A 20,925-nucleotide genomic window follows, 5' to 3' on the forward strand; every position below is an offset into this window, starting at 1 on the left:
GGAGGCCCCAGTTGCGCACCTCTGGTGGAACAGAGACTCCCGGCCACCCAGCGCTGTTTCTTGCTTGTTTACTGCTTGCTCAATAAATCTTTTCCTGTTGGTAACGATTGGTGTTTATTGTTCTTCACGCCTATAACAATTTGGTGCCGTGACTCGGATCCAGGCGACTCTGCTGTGAAATTCCCACTCCAGGGGTGGCGCCCCATCTTCGGATGGCCCCTGGGCTTGGTAATTCCTGTGCAGAGACCTATAGCTCCGAACTCTAAATTCGGTAAGCGAGTGAAAGAAACTGCAGTACCCCATAATTTTTGTTCACAAGGAACCCGAAGGAAGACTCAGGATTGAGTAAGTATTTGCGTGAAGCCGTTCAGTTGGGGTGGGTATCCCGGAGAATGCCTGACTGGAGTCAGGTCCTGAGTGTGGACCCTCTAGTAGTGCAGTTCCCATTGCCCGCGAAGGTATGGGTCACGACCGAGGGGCGCAAGTGTGTGTGTGTGAGTGCTCCGGAAGATGGGACAGAGGCAGAGTAAGCCCTCTGAACCCATGGGTGGCTTGCAGGTGAAGCTACCGGACATACCACTAGAATGTCCCCTAGGTTTATGTTAAAACACTGGGGCGATTCTCCCTCTAGACGAGGAAAGAGTAAAGTAAAATGGTATATTATTGTATAGGGATATGAGGAGGAAAGCAGATAGGGGCAGATCAGCTATTCTGACCAGTATTTGGGTCCTTTGAGGATCAAATCTACCAGGCTCTAAATACTTATGTGAATGATACACTATCTCCTCCCCCTTATGCTCCCCCTGAACAGAATCCAGCAGCTCCTCCGGAACAAGCTGAATCTGACTCAGGAGACGAACCTGAACCCCTAGACCTCCCTAGGAAAAGGATCACTAGAAGGCAAACTAGGCAGGAGAGGGGTCAAGGAAGAAACCTTCTCCCTTTAAGAGAAATACCTGTAAAAGGAAATGGGGAATTTGATAAGGGATCCTTTAGGGGTCTCCAAGAGGCTAGATCAATTTTTAGGTCCCACTCTTTATACCTGAGATGAAATAAAGGCAATTTTGGGCGTACTATTTACAGCAGAAGAGGGATATGATCAGGAAGGCAGGTATGCGAATTTGGGATTAGCAACACCAGGCTGGTCCAGGAGCAGATATAAAGTGGCCTTTACAGCGCCCCAACTGGGATAGTCAGAACCAGGAACACCACTCGCATGGCAGATTTGCGAGTTATTATTATTCAAGAGAATAGAGAATCTGTCCTTCGGTGACAGAATGTTGATAAGGCTTCTAGCGAGTAAAAAAAAAAGATGAAACTCCTACTGAGTGGTTAGAGAGATTACCCAAAAAGTTAGTTATATTCAGGATTAGATCCTGCTACCCCCCTGGGGCAAGCTCTCCTGAAAACGCAGTTTGTAGCTAGGTCCTGAATATTCAAAGGAAACTAGAGAAATTGGGAGATTGGCAGGAGAGAGGATTAGATGAATTACTAAGAGAGGCTCAGAAAGTATACGTACGGAGAGAGGAGGAGACTCAGAAGAAGCAAGCAAAAAAATTCTGATAGCCGTGGTAAAAGGAAAAGAGGGAATATTCCTCGGGCAGAGAACGCGCTTTAACCTAACCAGATGAGACCCAGAGATATAAGGACAGTAGAATGCTTCTACTGTCAGAAAAAGGGACGCGTGAAGAAAGACTGTAGAAAGAGAATTCAGGATGAGAGAATGTTTAAGAAGGACTGAGGGCTTAAGGGGTTTTATGTGCTGGGGACCCGGGAAAGAAAAGAGCCCGTGACGAAATTGAAATTGGGTCCTCAGAGTCAGGAAGAGGAATTTTTGCCAGAGCCTGGCGCAGAAAGATCGACTGTTCAATATTCACCTGGAGGATGTTCTGTATCCTCAGAAAAGCTACTAGTAATCGGAGCAAAAGGGAACCTTTTATGGAACCTGTTGTAAAGCAGGTAGAAATAGAATTACCTAGCACCTATGGAATTGGGTCTTTTTATTGGTACCTGAAGCAGAATATAATTTGCTAGGGAGAGATTTAATTGTGGAGTTAAGAATAAATTTGGAAGTAAAAGATAGAGAATTAATTGTTAATCTATGTACTCTAACGATAGAAGATGAGGCTAGAATTAACCCAGAAGTTTGGTATACTCCAGAATCAGTAGGGAAATTAGACATAGAACCGTCTGAAGTGACTATAAAGGAACAAGAGATCCCGGTTAGGATAAAACAATACCCCATTTCAAAGGAAGGTAAATTAGGGCTACAACCTGAAATTGAGAGATTAATATCTAAAGGGCTATTAGAACCCTGTATGTCTTCCTATAATACTCCTATACTCCCTGTAAAGAAACCTGATGGCACATACAAATTGGTCCGTGATTTCAGAGAAATTAACAAGAGAACAATAACCCGTTTCCCAGTAGTGGCAAACCCCTATACCCTGCTGAGTCAATTAAAACCAGAATTTAAATGGTACAGTGTGATTGATTTAAAGGATGCTTTTTGGACCTGCCCCCTGAAGGTAGAATGTAGAGATTACTTCGCCTTTGAGTGGAAAGTACCAAACACCCATAGAAAACAACAACTTAGATGGGCAGTGCTTCCACAGGGATTCACAGAAGCCCCTAACTTGTTTGGGCAAGCCCTTGAGCAGGTGTTAAGAACTTATGAATCAAACCCACAGGTGACCTTAGCACAATACGTAGATGACTTACTATTAGCTGGAACAGATGAGGAGGCCGTTAGACATCCGACATCCGCTGCTGGCTTATCTCTTGGGCCAGACATGTCACACAAAGAGAAAAGGAAAAAACATCTGAGAAATGAGGGATAAAAGGCCTTCACTGAACTAAGGATTTTGTGGTCAGCGCAGGCCTGTGAATTATATGCAGTCCTTAGAGCCCTACAGACGTTAAAAGGAAAATTGGAACCATTTATACAGATTGCATATATGCGTATGGGGTAGTCCATACCTTTGAAAAATATGGGAGGAAAGAGGATTAGTAAACTCACACGGGAAAGGGTTAATTCACGAGTCCTTAATAAGACAAACTAAGGGCAATAAAAGAACCAGAGAAAATCGCAGTAGTACATGTTGGATCAAATAAGGAGAAATAATTTAGCGGCCTTATTGATCCTAAAGGAAATACAAGCTGATAGTCCCTGAAAAAAATAAAAAAAAAAAGAGAGGCTAAAAGCTTTACTACATAAGAGAAAGAAAAGTCTGGTGGTACAACGGCCCCCACTAGATATGGCAATACACCAAATCAGTCCAGGAAATAAGGTTTTAATTAAAACATGGAAAGAGTCGTCTCTAACTCCTCGATGGGAGGAACCTTTTCTTGTTTTATTAACAACAGAAACAGCGATCCAGACAGCTGAGCATGGATGGACCCATGCGAGCCGAGTGAAAGGATCCATCCATGACACAGAACCCCAGTGAAAGGTGTCCAAGACTTTGGATGATCTAAAAATCACTCTAAGAAAAATGTAAAACTGTTGCTTTTCCTTTAACAGATAAGATAACTCAGTCATTTCATCGCATGCTTTATATGTATATTGTATATGTATTGTGCATTGTATATGATGAATATTGGTGAACTCACTCTTCCTATGAATACCTTTTAAGATAATTGGGAGATAGTTTTGTGAGCAATCAAGAGGCTAAAATTTAAAAAGGAATTAGAGAATGGGGAGACTTATAAGGCAAGGAAAAAGGAGGTTCCCCTGAAGAATACGACTGCTTCCGAGAAGATCATACACCCCGCTGCTCTAAGCAAAAGAGTAGGCGAGGGAGGCAGAGGCGTACAGCGGTGGGGCTATGAGAATGACCTCCGAGGTGAAATCACCTTGACCTTTGTCTCCTAATCTGGAAGGCCTCACGAAGCCATACTGAAAGTGCTCACTGAATTCAGATTGTAAGTGCTCACTGGATTCAGAACTTTCTCACTTAATTCAGATTGGCTATGGAAAAAAAAAAAAAAAAGTATATATATACATTAAAAAAAAAATTAGGAGAAAAGGGGGGGCTAAGAAAGAACTCGACAATATTCATTCTAGAAAATGAGTACACCAACAATACCGAATAAGATAATTGCAGCATCTTTAAACAATCAATTTAAGCATAATCTTTAAAACTAACACTAACCCTAACGCTAATCCTAACACTAAACCTAACTTTAACCCTAACACTAACAAAGCTAAACCTAACAGTAATACCAGCCCTAACCCTATAACTCTAAACCAAACCAAACCCTAACATAACCCTAACCCTAACAATCACCCTAACCATACCCTAACTCTATGGGAACTGCTGAATCACGGCCTGAACCACTGATTGGTCACCTGAGGTGAGCACCGAGTCAGCCATGGGGGCAGATGTGGACATGATATACCTGAGTGATTGGAAGTGGTGGAGCCTGGCTCCACGTCTTCCAAACCCCATTTAAGGGCTGACCACCGCCAGGAAAGGATCTCCTCTTATGTGCGCATGATCGAAGCTGAAGAGGCCTACGAACCTTTTCATCACAATCCATCACCAGGTGGCAGAGAACGACCCCACATAACAGCCAGCGCAGCCCAGGAAGGGAAAGATAAACACGAATGCAGAGATAAGAGACAATAAAAAGTGGGATCGGGAGGCCCCCGTTGCGCACCTCTGGTGGAGCAGAGACTCCTGGCCGCCCAGTGCTGTTTCTTGCTTGTTTATTGCTTGCTCAATAAATCCTTTCCTGTTGGTAACGATTGGTGTGTTTTGTTCTTCACAACTATAACAATCCTGAAGGTGAGCCATCTTCTCTTTTGTATTATTTGTATACTATCGATATAGAACTACTCAAAATAGACCATCCTCTATATTATTTCTTTGTGAAGAACCGTCAAGCCCTAACCCTAACAACTACTGTAAATCTAAAACTATATACCTAACACTAACCCTAAACCTAACCTTAACGCTAACACAAACCCTAACCTTAACCCTAAACCCAACCCAAACCCTATCCCAAACCCAAACCAAACCCAAAACTTAACCCTCACCCTCACCCTAATCCTAACCCTAACCTATACCATAACCATATCCTTTATAAACAACACCAACACCAACCCCAACCCCAAACAACAGCCTAAACCCTATCCCTAACCCTAACCTTAACCCATAACCTTACCCTTATCCTAACCGAAACCCTAACCCTTACCAAAACCCCAAACTAACCCCTAACCCTAAAACCAAACTCAAACCCTAACCCTAACCCTAACCCTAAAACTAAACCTAACCCTAAACCCTAGCCCTATACCCTAAACCTAACCCTAAAACTAAACCTAAAAATAACCCCAACCCTAACCCTAACCCTACCACTAACTAACCTGAACCCTAAACGTAACCCTAACCCTAATCCTAACACCACCCCCATCTCCAACGGTAACCCCAAAACTCTAAGCCAAACCTTAAACCTAACCCTAAACCGAAACCTAGCCCTAACCCTAACCATAACCTTAAAACAAAACCTAACCCTAACCCTAACCCCAACCTCAACACTAACCCCAAAGCCCTAACCATAAACCTAACCGTAACCCTACATTCTAACCCTAAACCTTACCATAAACCCAACACCAAACCCAAACCTAATCCCAACCCCAAACCTAACCCCAAACCTATACCCTAACCCCTACAACTAACCCTAACCCTAAATCTAACCCTAAAATGTTACTTTAACCCTAACTCGAACCCTAATCCGAACCCTAAACCAAAACTAACCCTACTCCTACCACTACCCCTACTCCAAAACCAAACCCAACCACAAGCCCTAACCCAAACTCCAACACCAACCCCAAACGCAACAACAAACACTACCCCAACCCTAAAACCTAACCACAAACCTAATACTAACCCTAACACTAAACCTAAAACTAACCCTAATCTATGACCGTAACCCTAACCCTAACCCTAATCTATGACCCTAAACCTGAAGCCTTACGCTAACCCTAAGCCTAGCCCTAACCCTAGTCCTTACCCAAAACCAAACTCTAACCCAAATCCTAACCCTAACCCTAACACTAAACCTAACCCTATCCTTAACACTAACACCAATCCCAACCGCAACCCCAACCCAAACCCATACCTGTAACCCCTAAACGTAACGCTAACCCTACCCCTACCCCAAAACCAGCCACAAGCACTAACACTAATCCTATCCCTAAATTTTAACCTACCCCTAACCCTTCCCCAAAAGCAACCACAAGCACTAACCCTAACCCTAATCCTAAACCTAAGCCGAACCCTAACCATACCCCTAAACCCTACCCTAATCCTAAACCCTCAAGGTAACCCTAAACCTAACCTTAATACTAACCCTAACACTAACCTCCACCCTAACCCTAATCTATAACCCTGAACTATAACCCTAACCATGACCTAGAAATTTCTAGAAATTTTTATACTGGTTATAAAACCTTTCAAATCTTTTCAAATAATCAGGTCTGAATGGAGGGCGAAAGTCTGGCTGTAATCGCTCATAACCGTGGATTAAGCTTGAAAAAATTTGTGTCTTCTACAGTTCCGAAGGCAGAATGCTAATCAGCCGGCTGCCTTGCGCTGTAATGCGGCTTATCTCCACTGCCAGATGAGGTCTGATTCCAACATTACGCAGTTTACTCTTATAACAGACTCCGTTCATGGTGTTTTTAGAAAAGATGGGCTGCCCCTCTTTGTTAGTGAGGGGGAATTTTCTGCTCTATGCCGGCTCAGCAAGCATTTGAAAAGAATGATAGCATCAGAACTTCATTTCAGTACACACTTTCACAGTTTTTCTTTAACATTTCTTGATGACCTTCTACATTCCTCAGAAACAGTTTCTCTCAATTTTTCCTTTTCATACACACGGACATTACAGATTCCTTCCCCAAAATTGTATGCTCTTCTGAGGTTAGTAAAGGCGAATTGTGAGTGAAGCTGGCCCCTCTCGCAGATTCTGCTGTCTGCGACAGCGGTTCGAAAATTTCCCCAACAAGCTTCATTAAAGGAGCATCGCAGATGAGCCCGTACGAAACTGAGCCGGATCGGCAACAAACGTTACACTAGAATCGCTCCTAACAGCAGATTCCGCTTGAAACGCATCAATCGCGGTTTCTGCTGCATAAACGGCTGAAGAAAGACGCGCATCAGACGGCTGCAGGCGTTGAAGAGCGGCTTTAAGCAGCAGCCAGCTGCGGTCTGACTCCAACATATCAGTGATTACCCTTATGACAGAATCCGTTCCTGGAGTTGTCGATAGAGATGGGGAGGACCCCGATGTTAGTGTGGGGGAAAGATTCTGTTCGCTTTCTGTTCTGCTACCGTCGGCAATATATGTCTGCATCAGACGATCCTTTCCGTCCACGTATTCGTACTTTTTTTCTGAATTTTCTTGATGTCTTTTTCTTTCAACACAGAATCATCGTCTCTCCCCGTTTATTTTTCAATCACAGGAACATTACTGATTCCTTCCCCAAAATTGTATGCTCTTCTGACCTTAGAAATGTAGATGCGAAATTTGAGTGAAGCCGGCTCCTCTCGCAGATTCTGGTGTCTGTCGAAACGGAACGAATATTTTCCAACATACTTCATCACCGAAGCATCGCAGATGAGCCCGTACGAAACTGAGACGAATCGGCAACGAACGTTACACTGGAATCGCTCGTAACAGCAGTTCCGCTTGAAACGCATCAACCGCGGTTTCTGCTGCTTGAGCCGCTGAAGAAAGACACGACTCAGCCTGCTGCCGTGCGATGAAGAGCGGCTTTAAGCCGCATCCTGCTGCGGTCTGCCTGCATCATAACTGTGATTACCCTTATGACAGAATCAGCCCATAGCGTTGTCGATGGAGATGGGAGGACCCCGATGTTCGTGTAGGGGAAAGATTCTGGTCCCTTTCTGCTCTGCTACCTTCGGCAATGTATGTCTGCATCAGACGATCCTTTCCGTTCACGTATTCGTACTTTTTTTCTGAAGTTTCTTGATGTCTTTTTCTTTCAACACAGAATCATCGTCTCTCCCCGTTTATTTTTCAATCACACGAACATTATTGATTCCTATCCTAAAATTGTATGCTCTTCTGACCTTAGCAATGTAGATGTGAAATCTAGTGAAGCCGGCTCCTCTCGCAGAATCTGGTGTCGGTCGAAGCGGAACGAATATTTCACAACAAACTTCATCACAGGAGCATCGCAAAGGAGACCGTACGAAACAGACGAATCGGCAACGAACGTTACACTGGAATCGCTCGTAACAGCAGATTCCGCTTGAAACGCATCAACCGCGTTTTCTGCTGCTTGAGCCGCTGAAGAAAGACGCGACTCAGCCTGCTGCCGTGCGATGAAGAGCGGCTTTAAGCCGCATCCTGCTGCGGTCTGACTCCAACGTTAAAGTGTTTACCCTTATGACAGAATCAGCTCCCGGCGTTGTCGATAGAGATGGGAGGATCCCGATGTTTGTGTAGGGGAAAGATTCTGTTCCCTTTCTGCTCTGCTACCGTCGGCAATGTATGTCTGCATCAGACGATCCTTTCCGTCCACGTATTCGTACTTTTTTTCTGAATTTTCTTGATGTCTTTTTCTTTCAACACTGAATCATCGTCTCTCCCCGTTTATTTTTCAATCACAGGAACATTATAGATGCCTTCCCCAAAATTGTATGCTCTTCTGATCTTTGCAATGTAGATGCGAAATTTGAGTGAAGCCGGCTCCTCTCGCAGATTCTGGTGTCTGTCGAAGCGGAACGAATATTTTAAACAAACTTCATCACCGGAGAATCTCAGATGAGCCCGTACGAAACTGAGCCGGTTCGGCAACAAACGTTACACTAGAATCGCTCCTAACAGCAGATTCCGCTTGAAACGCATCAACCGCGGTTTCTGCTGCTTGAGCCGCTGAAGAAAGACGCGACTCAGCCTGCTGCTGTGCGATGAAGAGCGGCTTTAAGCCGCATCCTGCTGCGGTCTGACTCCAACATATCAGTGATTACCCTTATGACAGAATCAGCCCATAGCGTTGTCGATAGAGATGGGAGGACCCCGATGTTCGTGTAGGGGAAAGATTCTGGTCCCTTTCTGCTCTGCTACCTTCGGCAATGTATGTCTGCATCAGACGATCCTTTCCGTTCACGTATTCGTACTTTTTTTCTGAAGTTTCTTGATGTCTTTTTCTTTCAACACAGAATCATCGTCTCTCCCCGTTTATTTTTCAATCACACGAACATTACTGATTCCTATCCTAAAATTGTATGCTCTTCTGACCTTAGCAATGTAGATGTGAAATCTAGTGAAGCCGGCTCCTCTCGCAGAATCTGGTGTCGGTCGAAGCGGAACGAATATTTCACAACAAACTTCATCACAGGAGCATCGCAAAGGAGACCGTACGAAACTGAGACGAATCGGCAACGAACGTTACAATGGAATCGCTCGTAACAGCAGATTCCGCTTGAAATGCATCAACCGCGTTTTCTGCTGCTTGTGCCGCTGAAGAAAGACGCGACTCAGCCTGCTGCCGGGCGATGAAGAGCGGCTTTAAGCCGCAGCCTTCTGCGGTCTGCCTGCATCATAACTGTGATTACCCTTATGACAGAATCCGTTCCTGGCGTTGTCGATAGAGATGGGGAGGACCTCGATGTTAGTGTGGGGGAAAGATTCTGTTCCCGTTCTGCTCTGCTACTGTCGGCAATGCATGTCTGCATCAGACGATCCTTTACATCCACGTATTCATACTTCATTGTCTTTTTCTTTCAACACTGAATCATCGTCTCTCCCCGTTTATTTTTCAATCACAGGAACATTACTGATTCCTTCCCCAAAATTGTATGCTCTTCTGACCTTAGCAATGTAGATGTGAAATCTAGTGAAGCCGGCTCCTCTCGCAGATTCTGGTGTCGGTCGAAACGGAACGAATATTTCACAACAAACTTCATCACAGGAGCATCGCAAAGGAGACCGTATGAAACTGAGCCGAATCGGCAAAGAACGTTACACTAGAATCGCTCGTAACAGCAGATTCCGCTTGAAACGCATCAACCGCGGTTTCTGCTGCTTGAGCCGCTGAAGAAAGACGCGACTCAGCCTGCTGCCGGGCGATGAAGACCGGCTTTAAGCCGCATCCTGCTGCGGTCTGACTCCAACGTTAAAGTGTTTACCCTTATGACAGAATCTGCTCCCGGCGTTATCGATGGAGATGGGAGGACCCCGATGTTCGTGTAGGGGAAAGATTCTGGTCCCTTTCTGCTCTGCTACCTTCGGCAAAGTATGTCTGCATCAGACGATCCTTTCCGTCCACGTATTCGTACTTTTTTTCTGAATTTTCTTGATGTCTTTTTCTTTCAACACAAAATCATTGTCTCTCCCCGTTTATTTTTCAATCACACGAACATTACTGATGCCTTCCCCAAAATTGTATGCTCTTCTGATCTTTGCAATGTAGATGCGAAATTTGAGTGAAGCCGGCTCCTCTCGCAGATTCTGGTGTCTGTCGAAGCGGAACGAATATTTTCCAACAAACTTCATCACCGGAGAATCTCAGATGAGCCCGTACGAAACTGAGCCGGTTCGGCAACAAACGTTACACTAGAATCGCTCCTAACAGCAGATTCCGCTTGAAACGCATCAACCGCGGTTTCTGCTGCTTGAGCCGCTGAAGAAAGACGCGACTCAGCCTGCTGCCGGGCGATGAAGAGCGGCTTTAAGCCGCATCCTGCTGCGGTCTGCCTGCATCATATCAGTGATTACCCTTATGACAGAATCCGTTCCTGGCGTTGTCGATAGAGATGGGGAGGACCTCGATGTTAGTGTGGGGGAAAGATTCTGTTCCCGTTCTGCTCTGCTACTGTCGGCAATGTATGTCTGCATCAGACGATCCTTTACATCCACGTATTCATACTTCATTTCAGAAACTTTTTGAGTCTTTTTCTTTCACACAGAATCATCGTCTCTCCCCGTTTATTTTTCAATCACACGAACATTACTGATTCCTTCCCCAGAATTGTATGCTCTTCTGACCTTAGCAATGTAGATGTGAAATCTAGTGAAGCCGGCTCCTCTCGCAGATTGTGGTGTCGGTCGAAACGGAACGAATATTTTCCAACAAACTTCATCACCGGAGCATCGCAGATGAGCCCGTACGAAACAGCCGAGTCGGCAACGAACGTCATACTCGAATCGCTCGTAACAGCAGTTTCCGCTTGGAACGCTTCAACCGCCGTTTCTGCTGCTTGAGCCGCTGAAGAAAGACGCGAATCAGCCTGCTGCCGTGCACTGTAGCCGATTCTGACATGCTTAGCTGAAGAAATTAGATAAGTTTTTATACCACTCAAAAAACATCTATAAATTATGTGGAATAGTATTTTTTATTTTTATTTAATTTTGAACGTTTTAAACTTTGTCAGTACTACTTTGTAATGTAGACTAAATTTGAAATTTGTTTGAAATTACTTGTCAGGATCTTTTACATTCCATGATAGCTGCATTTCTTTGACTGATCGTGTGCGATTTTTAAAACAAGTGAAATGAGTACAGGCACGGATTTCTTGTGTGTGTAATGAACAACACTTATGCGGAGCTTTATTTCAAGTGGAACAAAATGTCATGTTCTATAATATGCCGATTTGAAGCTCAGTATTTGCCCTCACCCAAAATTGTTTTTAACAATAACAATAACATTCCAACTAATCCCAATCCAAAATCTATTCATAAAATGCAAACAAACCCTGTCCCTTACACAAATATGAAATCAAATCCTAACCCTAACATAAAATCCATCCCAAACACTAACCCTTACCGTAAACGTAACCTTAGCTTTAACCATAACACTAACACCCTAACCCAAACACTACAACAAACCAAAACTCTAAACCGAGCACGATAGCAGATCATACCCCTATCCCTTATCTTAGGACTATAAACAAACTAAAGTCTCTCCCTATGCCAAATACAAGCACTAAACGTGTCCAAAACACTATTCCTATCCCTATTTTTGAACCACAACCAATCACAAAACAAATCCAGGGCTTAACACTTCTTTCACAATAACGCTCAAACTTACCTTACACTACACAAGAAATTTAACACTAACTCTATGCTTGAAACCTAGCACTAACCCTATACCTACAAATTACCCTATAACTTAACCTAAACCTAAGCCCAACCCTAATGCTAACCCTAACCCTAACCACTACATCGAACCCTAAACCCTAACATTAACCCTGAACCTAACACTAACCCTAAAACTACCACTAACCCAAACCCTAACCCTGACCCTAACCCAGACACAAACACTAATGCTAAACCTAAACCAAACCCTAATCCAAACACTAACTCTAACCCAAAACCAAACCCTAACCTTAAGCCAACAGTAACCCTAACCCTATACCTAAACCCTAACCCTAACGCTAACCCCAACCCTAATCCTTACCATAACCATAACCCTAATCCTAACCTTAAGCCCTAACCCTAACCCAATCCTTACAGCTATCCCAACTCCAACCCCAACCCCCAACACCAGCCCCAACCCTATTCCTAACACCAACAACAACCCCAACCCAAACAATATCATTTAAAACCTAACCCTAACACTAACCCTAACCCCAACCCCAAACAAAACCCCAACCCAAATCCCAACGCCAACCCGAATCCTAACCCTAACCCTAAACTTAATCCTAACCCGAACCCTAAACCTAAAGCCTAACCCTAAACCAAGCCATAACCCTAGCCCTAAAGCTAACCCCAACCCCAGATCCAACCCAAACCCAACCCAAATCCCAACCCCAACCCCAACCTTTATCCTAACCCTTAACCGTAAACCTAAAATTAACCCTAAGCCTAAGCCTTTCCCTAACCCAAGACATAACCCTAACCCTAACCTTATACTAACCCAAACCTTAACCCTAACCCTAATCCGAACAACCCTAATCCCCAAACCAACCCCAACCCTAACTCCAAGCTTAACTCTAACCCTAACCCGAACCCTAACCATAACCTTACCCTAACACTAACAATATCTCTAACCCTAAAAATAACCTTACCCTAACATGAACACTAACCCTAAACCTAAATCTAACAGTACACCTAACCCTAAACCTAACCCTAACATTAACCCTGAACCTAACACTAATCCAAACCCTTACGCTTACCCTAACCCAGACACAAACACTAATGCTAAACCTAAACCAAACCCTAAACCAAACAACACTAACCCCAACCCTAACCCTAACCCAACACTAACCCTAACCCTATACCTTAACCCTAACCCTAACGCTAACCCCAACCCTAATCCTTACCCTAACCCTAACCCTAAGCTAAAATCTTACCCCAACAAAAAACCAAATACTACACATAAAAATATTACTAAAGCCAATCTTCACCGAAGCCGCTAAAATTACCTAAATCCTTCCCTAACACTTACTCTAAGACTAATTCTCTAACCCTAACACTTACCCTAACACTAACGTTAACACTTACCCTAATCTTAACACTAAATCCAATTGTACACCCAACCCTATACAATCACATAAAACTTACTTTAAAACTAAATCTGTAAAACTAACACTAACCCTAACAAGAATGCTAACACTAATCCTAACCCCTAACCTAACCCTAACCCTACCCTAACCCAAAACATCTCTTCTCAGAGATCTCTCCCACGTGGAGTCCCCTGCGAGCCTTATCATCCTGACGGTGAGCCATCTTCTCTTTCGTATTATTTGTATTCTATCTATATAGAACAACAAAAAATTATACCATCATCTATACTATTTCTTTGTGAAGTACCATCCTTGGGAGTTTTTTACCCCACAATAACCCTAACCATAACTAAATCCCTAACCCAAACCTAACAATTGCTATAAATCTTGATCTAGAAACCTAACACTAAACCTTACCCTAACTCTAAACCTAACCTTAACCCTGAACCTAAACTAAACTTAACGCTTAAAAATAACACTAAACCTAACCCTAACCCTAACCCTAACCCTAAACCTAACCCTAACCCTAACCCTAACCCTAACCCTACCCTAAGCCTAACCCTAACCCTAACCCTACCCTAACCCTAACCCTAACTCTAACCCTAACCTAACCCTAACCCTAACCCTAACCCTAACCCTAACCCTAACCCTAACCCTAACCCTAACCCTAACCCTAACCCTACCCTAACCCTAACCCTGACCCTAACCCAAACACTAATCCTTACCCTAATCCTAACCCTAAGCCAAAATCTTGCCCTAACCCTAACCCTAACCCTAACCCAATCCCAACAACTATCCCAACTCCAACCCCAACCCCCAACAGCAGCCCCAACCCTATCCCTAACACCAACAATAACCCCAACCCAAACGATAACATCTAAAACCTAATGCTAACCCTAATACTAACCCTAACCCTAAACCTAACCCTAACCCTAACCCAATTCATAACCCTAGCCCTAAACCTAAACCCAACCCCAGACCCAACCCAAACCCAACCCAAATCCCAACCTCAACCCTTATCCTAACCCTAACCCTAACCGTAAACCTAAACCTAACCCTAAGCCTAAGCCTAACCCTTACTGTAACCGTGACCCTAAACCTGTACCTAATCTTAACCCTACACTAACCCTAACCTAAACCTTAACACTATCTGTAACCCTTACCCTAACCGCAACCCTAAACCAAACCTTTAACCTGAGAGAAAACCTTACCTTAAGACAATTCCAAAATCTAAACATAACCTTATTACTAAAGCCAGTCTTCACCTAACCCGCTGAAATTACCTAAATCCTTCTTTAACACTTACTGTAAGACTAAATCTTTAACCCTATCCCTTGCCCTAACCCTTGCCCTTACCGTAACACTTACCCTAACCCTTACCCTAAATCCAATCTTACACCTAACCTTTTCCAATAACCAAAACTTACCCTAAATCTTACTGTAAAAATAAATCTTTAAACCTAACACTAATCCTAATACTAACCCTAACCCTAACCCTAACCCTAACCCTAACCCTAACCCTAACCCTAACCCTAACCTTAACCCTAACATAACCCTAACAGTAACCCCAACCCAAACCCTAACCCCAAACCTAACCCTAAACATAACCCTAAGCCTTACAATAACAATAACCCTTACCCTACCCTAACTGTATGGGAACTGCTCAATCACGGCCTGAAACACAGGTCACCTGAGGTGAGCACCGAGTCAGCCATGGGGGCACAAGTGGAGGTGATATACCTGTGTGACTGGAAGGGGGGGAGCCTGGCTCCACCTCTCCCAAGCCCCATTTAAGGGCTAACCACCGCCAGGAAAGGATCTCTTCTTGGATACCCCTCCCACGTGGAGTCCCCTGAGAGCCTTATCATCCTTGTGATAAAAATGAGTGCTGTATTTGTTAATGAAACCAACTTGAGACAGAAGTGTCAGTGTTTTTCAGTGTTTTGCTTTCTGAAAACTATGTAGTTTGTAGAAGTCTCAAAATAGGTGTATAAATGTTTTGTCTAAGAACTTTGGAATTTGTGCAAATTGGAGCCACAGCGCTTAGTTCTAACAACTGGACAATGAACAACAGACAGCAGTGACCTTCTAAGAAACTGAAAAAAGAAAAATAAGGTAAAATCTCCTCTTAAGTGCGCATGATCGAAGCTGAAGAGGCCTACGGCCCTTTTCATCTCAATCACCAGGTGGCAGAGAACGACCCCACATAAGAGCCAGCGCAGCCCAGGAAGGGAAAGATAAACACGAATGCAGAGATAAGAGACAATAAAAAGTGGGATCAGGAGGCCCCAGTTGCGCACCTCTGGTGGAACAGAGACTCCCGGCCACCCAGCGCTGTTTCTTGCTTGTTTACTGCTTGCTCAATAAATCTTTTCCTGTTGGTAACGATTGGTGTTTATTGTTCTTCACGCCTATAACAATTTGGTGCCGTGACTCGGATCCAGGCGACTCTGCTGTGAAATTCCCACTCCAGGGGTGGCGCCCCATCTTCGGATGGCCCCTGGGCTTGGTAATTCCTGTGCAGAGACCTATAGCTCCGAACTCTAAATTCGGTAAGCGAGTGAAAGAAACTGCAGTACCCCATAATTTTTGTTCACAAGGAACCCGAAGGAAGACTCAGGATTGAGTAAGTATTTGCGTGAAGCCGTTCAGTTGGGGTGGGTATCCCGGAGAATGCCTGACTGGAGTCAGGTCCTGAGTGTGGACCCTCTAGTAGTGCAGTTCCCATTGCCCGCGAAGGTATGGGTCACGACCGAGGGGCGCAAGTGTGTGTGTGTGAGTGCTCCGGAAGATGGGACAGAGGCAGAGTAAGCCCTCTGAACCCATGGGTGGCTTGCAGGTGAAGCTACCGGACATACCACTAGAATGTCCCCTAGGTTTATGTTAAAACACTGGGGCGATTCTCCCTCTAGACGAGGAAAGAGTAAAGTAAAATGGTATATTATTGTATAGGGATATGAGGAGGAAAGCAGATAGGGGCAGATCAGCTATTCTGACCAGTATTTGGGTCCTTTGAGGATCAAATCTACCAGGCTCTAAATACTTATGTGAATGATACACTATCTCCTCCCCCTTATGCTCCCCCTGAACAGAATCCAGCAGCTCCTCCGGAACAAGCTGAATCTGACTCAGGAGACGAACCTGAACCCCTAGACCTCCCTAGGAAAAGGATCACTAGAAGGCAAACTAGGCAGGAGAGGGGTCAAGGAAGAAACCTTCTCCCTTTAAGAGAAATACCTGTAAAAGGAAATGGGGAATTTGATAAGGGATCCTTTAGGGGTCTCCAAGAGGCTAGATCAATTTTTAGGTCCCACTCTTTATACCTGAGATGAAATAAAGGCAATTTTGGGCGTACTATTTACAGCAGAAGAGGGATATGATCAGGAAGGCAGGTATGCGAATTTGGGATTAGCAACACCAGGCTGGTCCAGGAGCAGATATAAAGTGGCCTTTACAGCGCCCCAACTGGGATAGTCAGAACCAGGAACACCACTCGCATGGCAGATTTGCGAGTTATTATTATTCAAGAGAATAGAGAATCTGTCCTTCGGTGACAGAATGTTGATAAGGCTTCTAGCGAGTAAAAAAAAAAGATGAAACTCCTACTGAGTGGTTAGAGAGATTACCCAAAAAGTTAGTTATATTCAGGATTAGATCCTGCTACCCCCCTGGGGCAAGCTCTCCTGAAAACGCAGTTTGTAGCTAGGTCCTGAATATTCAAAGGAAACTAGAGAAATTGGGAGATTGGCAGGAGAGAGGATTAGATGAATTACTAAGAGAGGCTCAGAAAGTATACGTACGGAGAGAGGAGGAGACTCAGAAGAAGCAAGCAAAAAAATTCTGATAGCCGTGGTAAAAGGAAAAGAGGGAATATTCCTCGGGCAGAGAACGCGCTTTAACCTAACCAGATGAGACCCAGAGATATAAGGACAGTAGAATGCTTCTACTGTCAGAAAAAGGGACGCGTGAAGAAAGACTGTAGAAAGAGAATTCAGGATGAGAGAATGTTTAAGAAGGACTGAGGGCTTAAGGGGTTTTATGTGCTGGGGACCCGGGAAAGAAAAGAGCCCGTGACGAAATTGAAATTGGGTCCTCAGAGTCAGGAAGAGGAATTTTTGCCAGAGCCTGGCGCAGAAAGATCGACTGTTCAATATTCACCTGGAGGATGTTCTGTATCCTCAGAAAAGCTACTAGTAATCGGAGCAAAAGGGAACCTTTTATGGAACCTGTTGTAAAGCAGGTAGAAATAGAATTACCTAGCACCTATGGAATTGGGTCTTTTTATTGGTACCTGAAGCAGAATATAATTTGCTAGGGAGAGATTTAATTGTGGAGTTAAGAATAAATTTGGAAGTAAAAGATAGAGAATTAATTGTTAATCTATGTACTCTAACGATAGAAGATGAGGCTAGAATTAACCCAGAAGTTTGGTATACTCCAGAATCAGTAGGGAAATTAGACATAGAACCGTCTGAAGTGACTATAAAGGAACAAGAGATCCCGGTTAGGATAAAACAATACCCCATTTCAAAGGAAGGTAAATTAGGGCTACAACCTGAAATTGAGAGATTAATATCTAAAGGGCTATTAGAACCCTGTATGTCTTCCTATAATACTCCTATACTCCCTGTAAAGAAACCTGATGGCACATACAAATTGGTCCGTGATTTCAGAGAAATTAACAAGAGAACAATAACCCGTTTCCCAGTAGTGGCAAACCCCTATACCCTGCTGAGTCAATTAAAACCAGAATTTAAATGGTACAGTGTGATTGATTTAAAGGATGCTTTTTGGACCTGCCCCCTGAAGGTAGAATGTAGAGATTACTTCGCCTTTGAGTGGAAAGTACCAAACACCCATAGAAAACAACAACTTAGATGGGCAGTGCTTCCACAGGGATTCACAGAAGCCCCTAACTTGTTTGGGCAAGCCCTTGAGCAGGTGTTAAGAACTTATGAATCAAACCCACAGGTGACCTTAGCACAATACGTAGATGACTTACTATTAGCTGGAACAGATGAGGAGGCCGTTAGACATCCGACATCCGCTGCTGGCTTATCTCTTGGGCCAGACATGTCACACAAAGAGAAAAGGAAAAAACATCTGAGAAATGAGGGATAAAAGGCCTTCACTGAACTAAGGATTTTGTGGTCAGCGCAGGCCTGTGAATTATATGCAGTCCTTAGAGCCCTACAGACGTTAAAAGGAAAATTGGAACCATTTATACAGATTGCATATATGCGTATGGGGTAGTCCATACCTTTGAAAAATATGGGAGGAAAGAGGATTAGTAAACTCACACGGGAAAGGGTTAATTCACGAGTCCTTAATAAGACAAACTAAGGGCAATAAAAGAACCAGAGAAAATCGCAGTAGTACATGTTGGATCAAATAAGGAGAAATAATTTAGCGGCCTTATTGATCCTAAAGGAAATACAAGCTGATAGTCCCTGAAAAAAATAAAAAAAAAAAGAGAGGCTAAAAGCTTTACTACATAAGAGAAAGAAAAGTCTGGTGGTACAACGGCCCCCACTAGATATGGCAATACACCAAATCAGTCCAGGAAATAAGGTTTTAATTAAAACATGGAAAGAGTCGTCTCTAACTCCTCGATGGGAGGAACCTTTTCTTGTTTTATTAACAACAGAAACAGCGATCCAGACAGCTGAGCATGGATGGACCCATGCGAGCCGAGTGAAAGGATCCATCCATGACACAGAACCCCAGTGAAAGGTGTCCAAGACTTTGGATGATCTAAAAATCACTCTAAGAAAAATGTAAAACTGTTGCTTTTCCTTTAACAGATAAGATAACTCAGTCATTTCATCGCATGCTTTATATGTATATTGTATATGTATTGTGCATTGTATATGATGAATATTGGTGAACTCACTCTTCCTATGAATACCTTTTAAGATAATTGGGAGATAGTTTTGTGAGCAATCAAGAGGCTAAAATTTAAAAAGGAATTAGAGAATGGGGAGACTTATAAGGCAAGGAAAAAGGAGGTTCCCCTGAAGAATACGACTGCTTCCGAGAAGATCATACACCCCGCTGCTCTAAGCAAAAGAGTAGGCGAGGGAGGCAGAGGCGTACAGCGGTGGGGCTATGAGAATGACCTCCGAGGTGAAATCACCTTGACCTTTGTCTCCTAATCTGGAAGGCCTCACGAAGCCATACTGAAAGTGCTCACTGAATTCAGATTGTAAGTGCTCACTGGATTCAGAACTTTCTCACTTAATTCAGATTGGCTATGGAAAAAAAAAAAAAAAAGTATATATATACATTAAAAAAAAAATTAGGAGAAAAGGGGGGGCTAAGAAAGAACTCGACAATATTCATTCTAGAAAATGAGTACACCAACAATACCGAATAAGATAATTGCAGCATCTTTAAACAATCAATTTAAGCATAATCTTTAAAACTAACACTAACCCTAACGCTAATCCTAACACTAAACCTAACTTTAACCCTAACACTAACAAAGCTAAACCTAACAGTAATACCAGCCCTAACCCTATAACTCTAAACCAAACCAAACCCTAACATAACCCTAACCCTAACAATCACCCTAACCATACCCTAACTCTATGGGAACTGCTGAATCACGGCCTGAACCACTGATTGGTCACCTGAGGTGAGCACCGAGTCAGCCATGGGGGCAGATGTGGACATGATATACCTGAGTGATTGGAAGTGGTGGAGCCTGGCTCCACGTCTTCCAAACCCCATTTAAGGGCTGACCACCGCCAGGAAAGGATCTCCTCTTATGTGCGCATGATCGAAGCTGAAGAGGCCTACGAACCTTTTCATCACAATCCATCACCAGGTGGCAGAGAACGACCCCACATAACAGCCAGCGCAGCCCAGGAAGGGAAAGATAAACACGAATGCAGAGATAAGAGACAATAAAAAGTGGGATCGGGAGGCCCCCGTTGCGCACCTCTGGTGGAGCAGAGACTCCTGGCCGCCCAGTGCTGTTTCTTGCTTGTTTATTGCTTGCTCAATAAATCCTTTCCTGTTGGTAACGATTGGTGTGTTTTGTTCTTCACAACTATAACAATCCTGAAGGTGAGCCATCTTCTCTTTTGTATTATTTGTATACTATCGATATAGAACTACTCAAAATAGACCATCCTCTATATTATTTCTTTGTGAAGAACCGTCAAGCCCTAACCCTAACAACTACTGTAAATCTAAAACTATATACCTAACACTAACCCTAAACCTAACCTTAACGCTAACACAAACCCTAACCTTAACCCTAAACCCAACCCAAACCCTATCCCAAACCCAAACCAAACCCAAAACTTAACCCTCACCCTCACCCTAATCCTAACCCTAACCTATACCATAACCATATCCTTTATAAACAACACCAACACCAACCCCAACCCCAAACAACAGCCTAAACCCTATCCCTAACCCTAACCTTAACCCATAA

This window comes from Cyrtonyx montezumae, unplaced genomic scaffold, assembly GCF_038088225.1.
Source record: "Cyrtonyx montezumae isolate F1298 unplaced genomic scaffold, pur_monq_1.0 scaffold_40, whole genome shotgun sequence".
Classification (NCBI taxonomy): domain Eukaryota; kingdom Metazoa; phylum Chordata; class Aves; order Galliformes; family Odontophoridae; genus Cyrtonyx; species Cyrtonyx montezumae.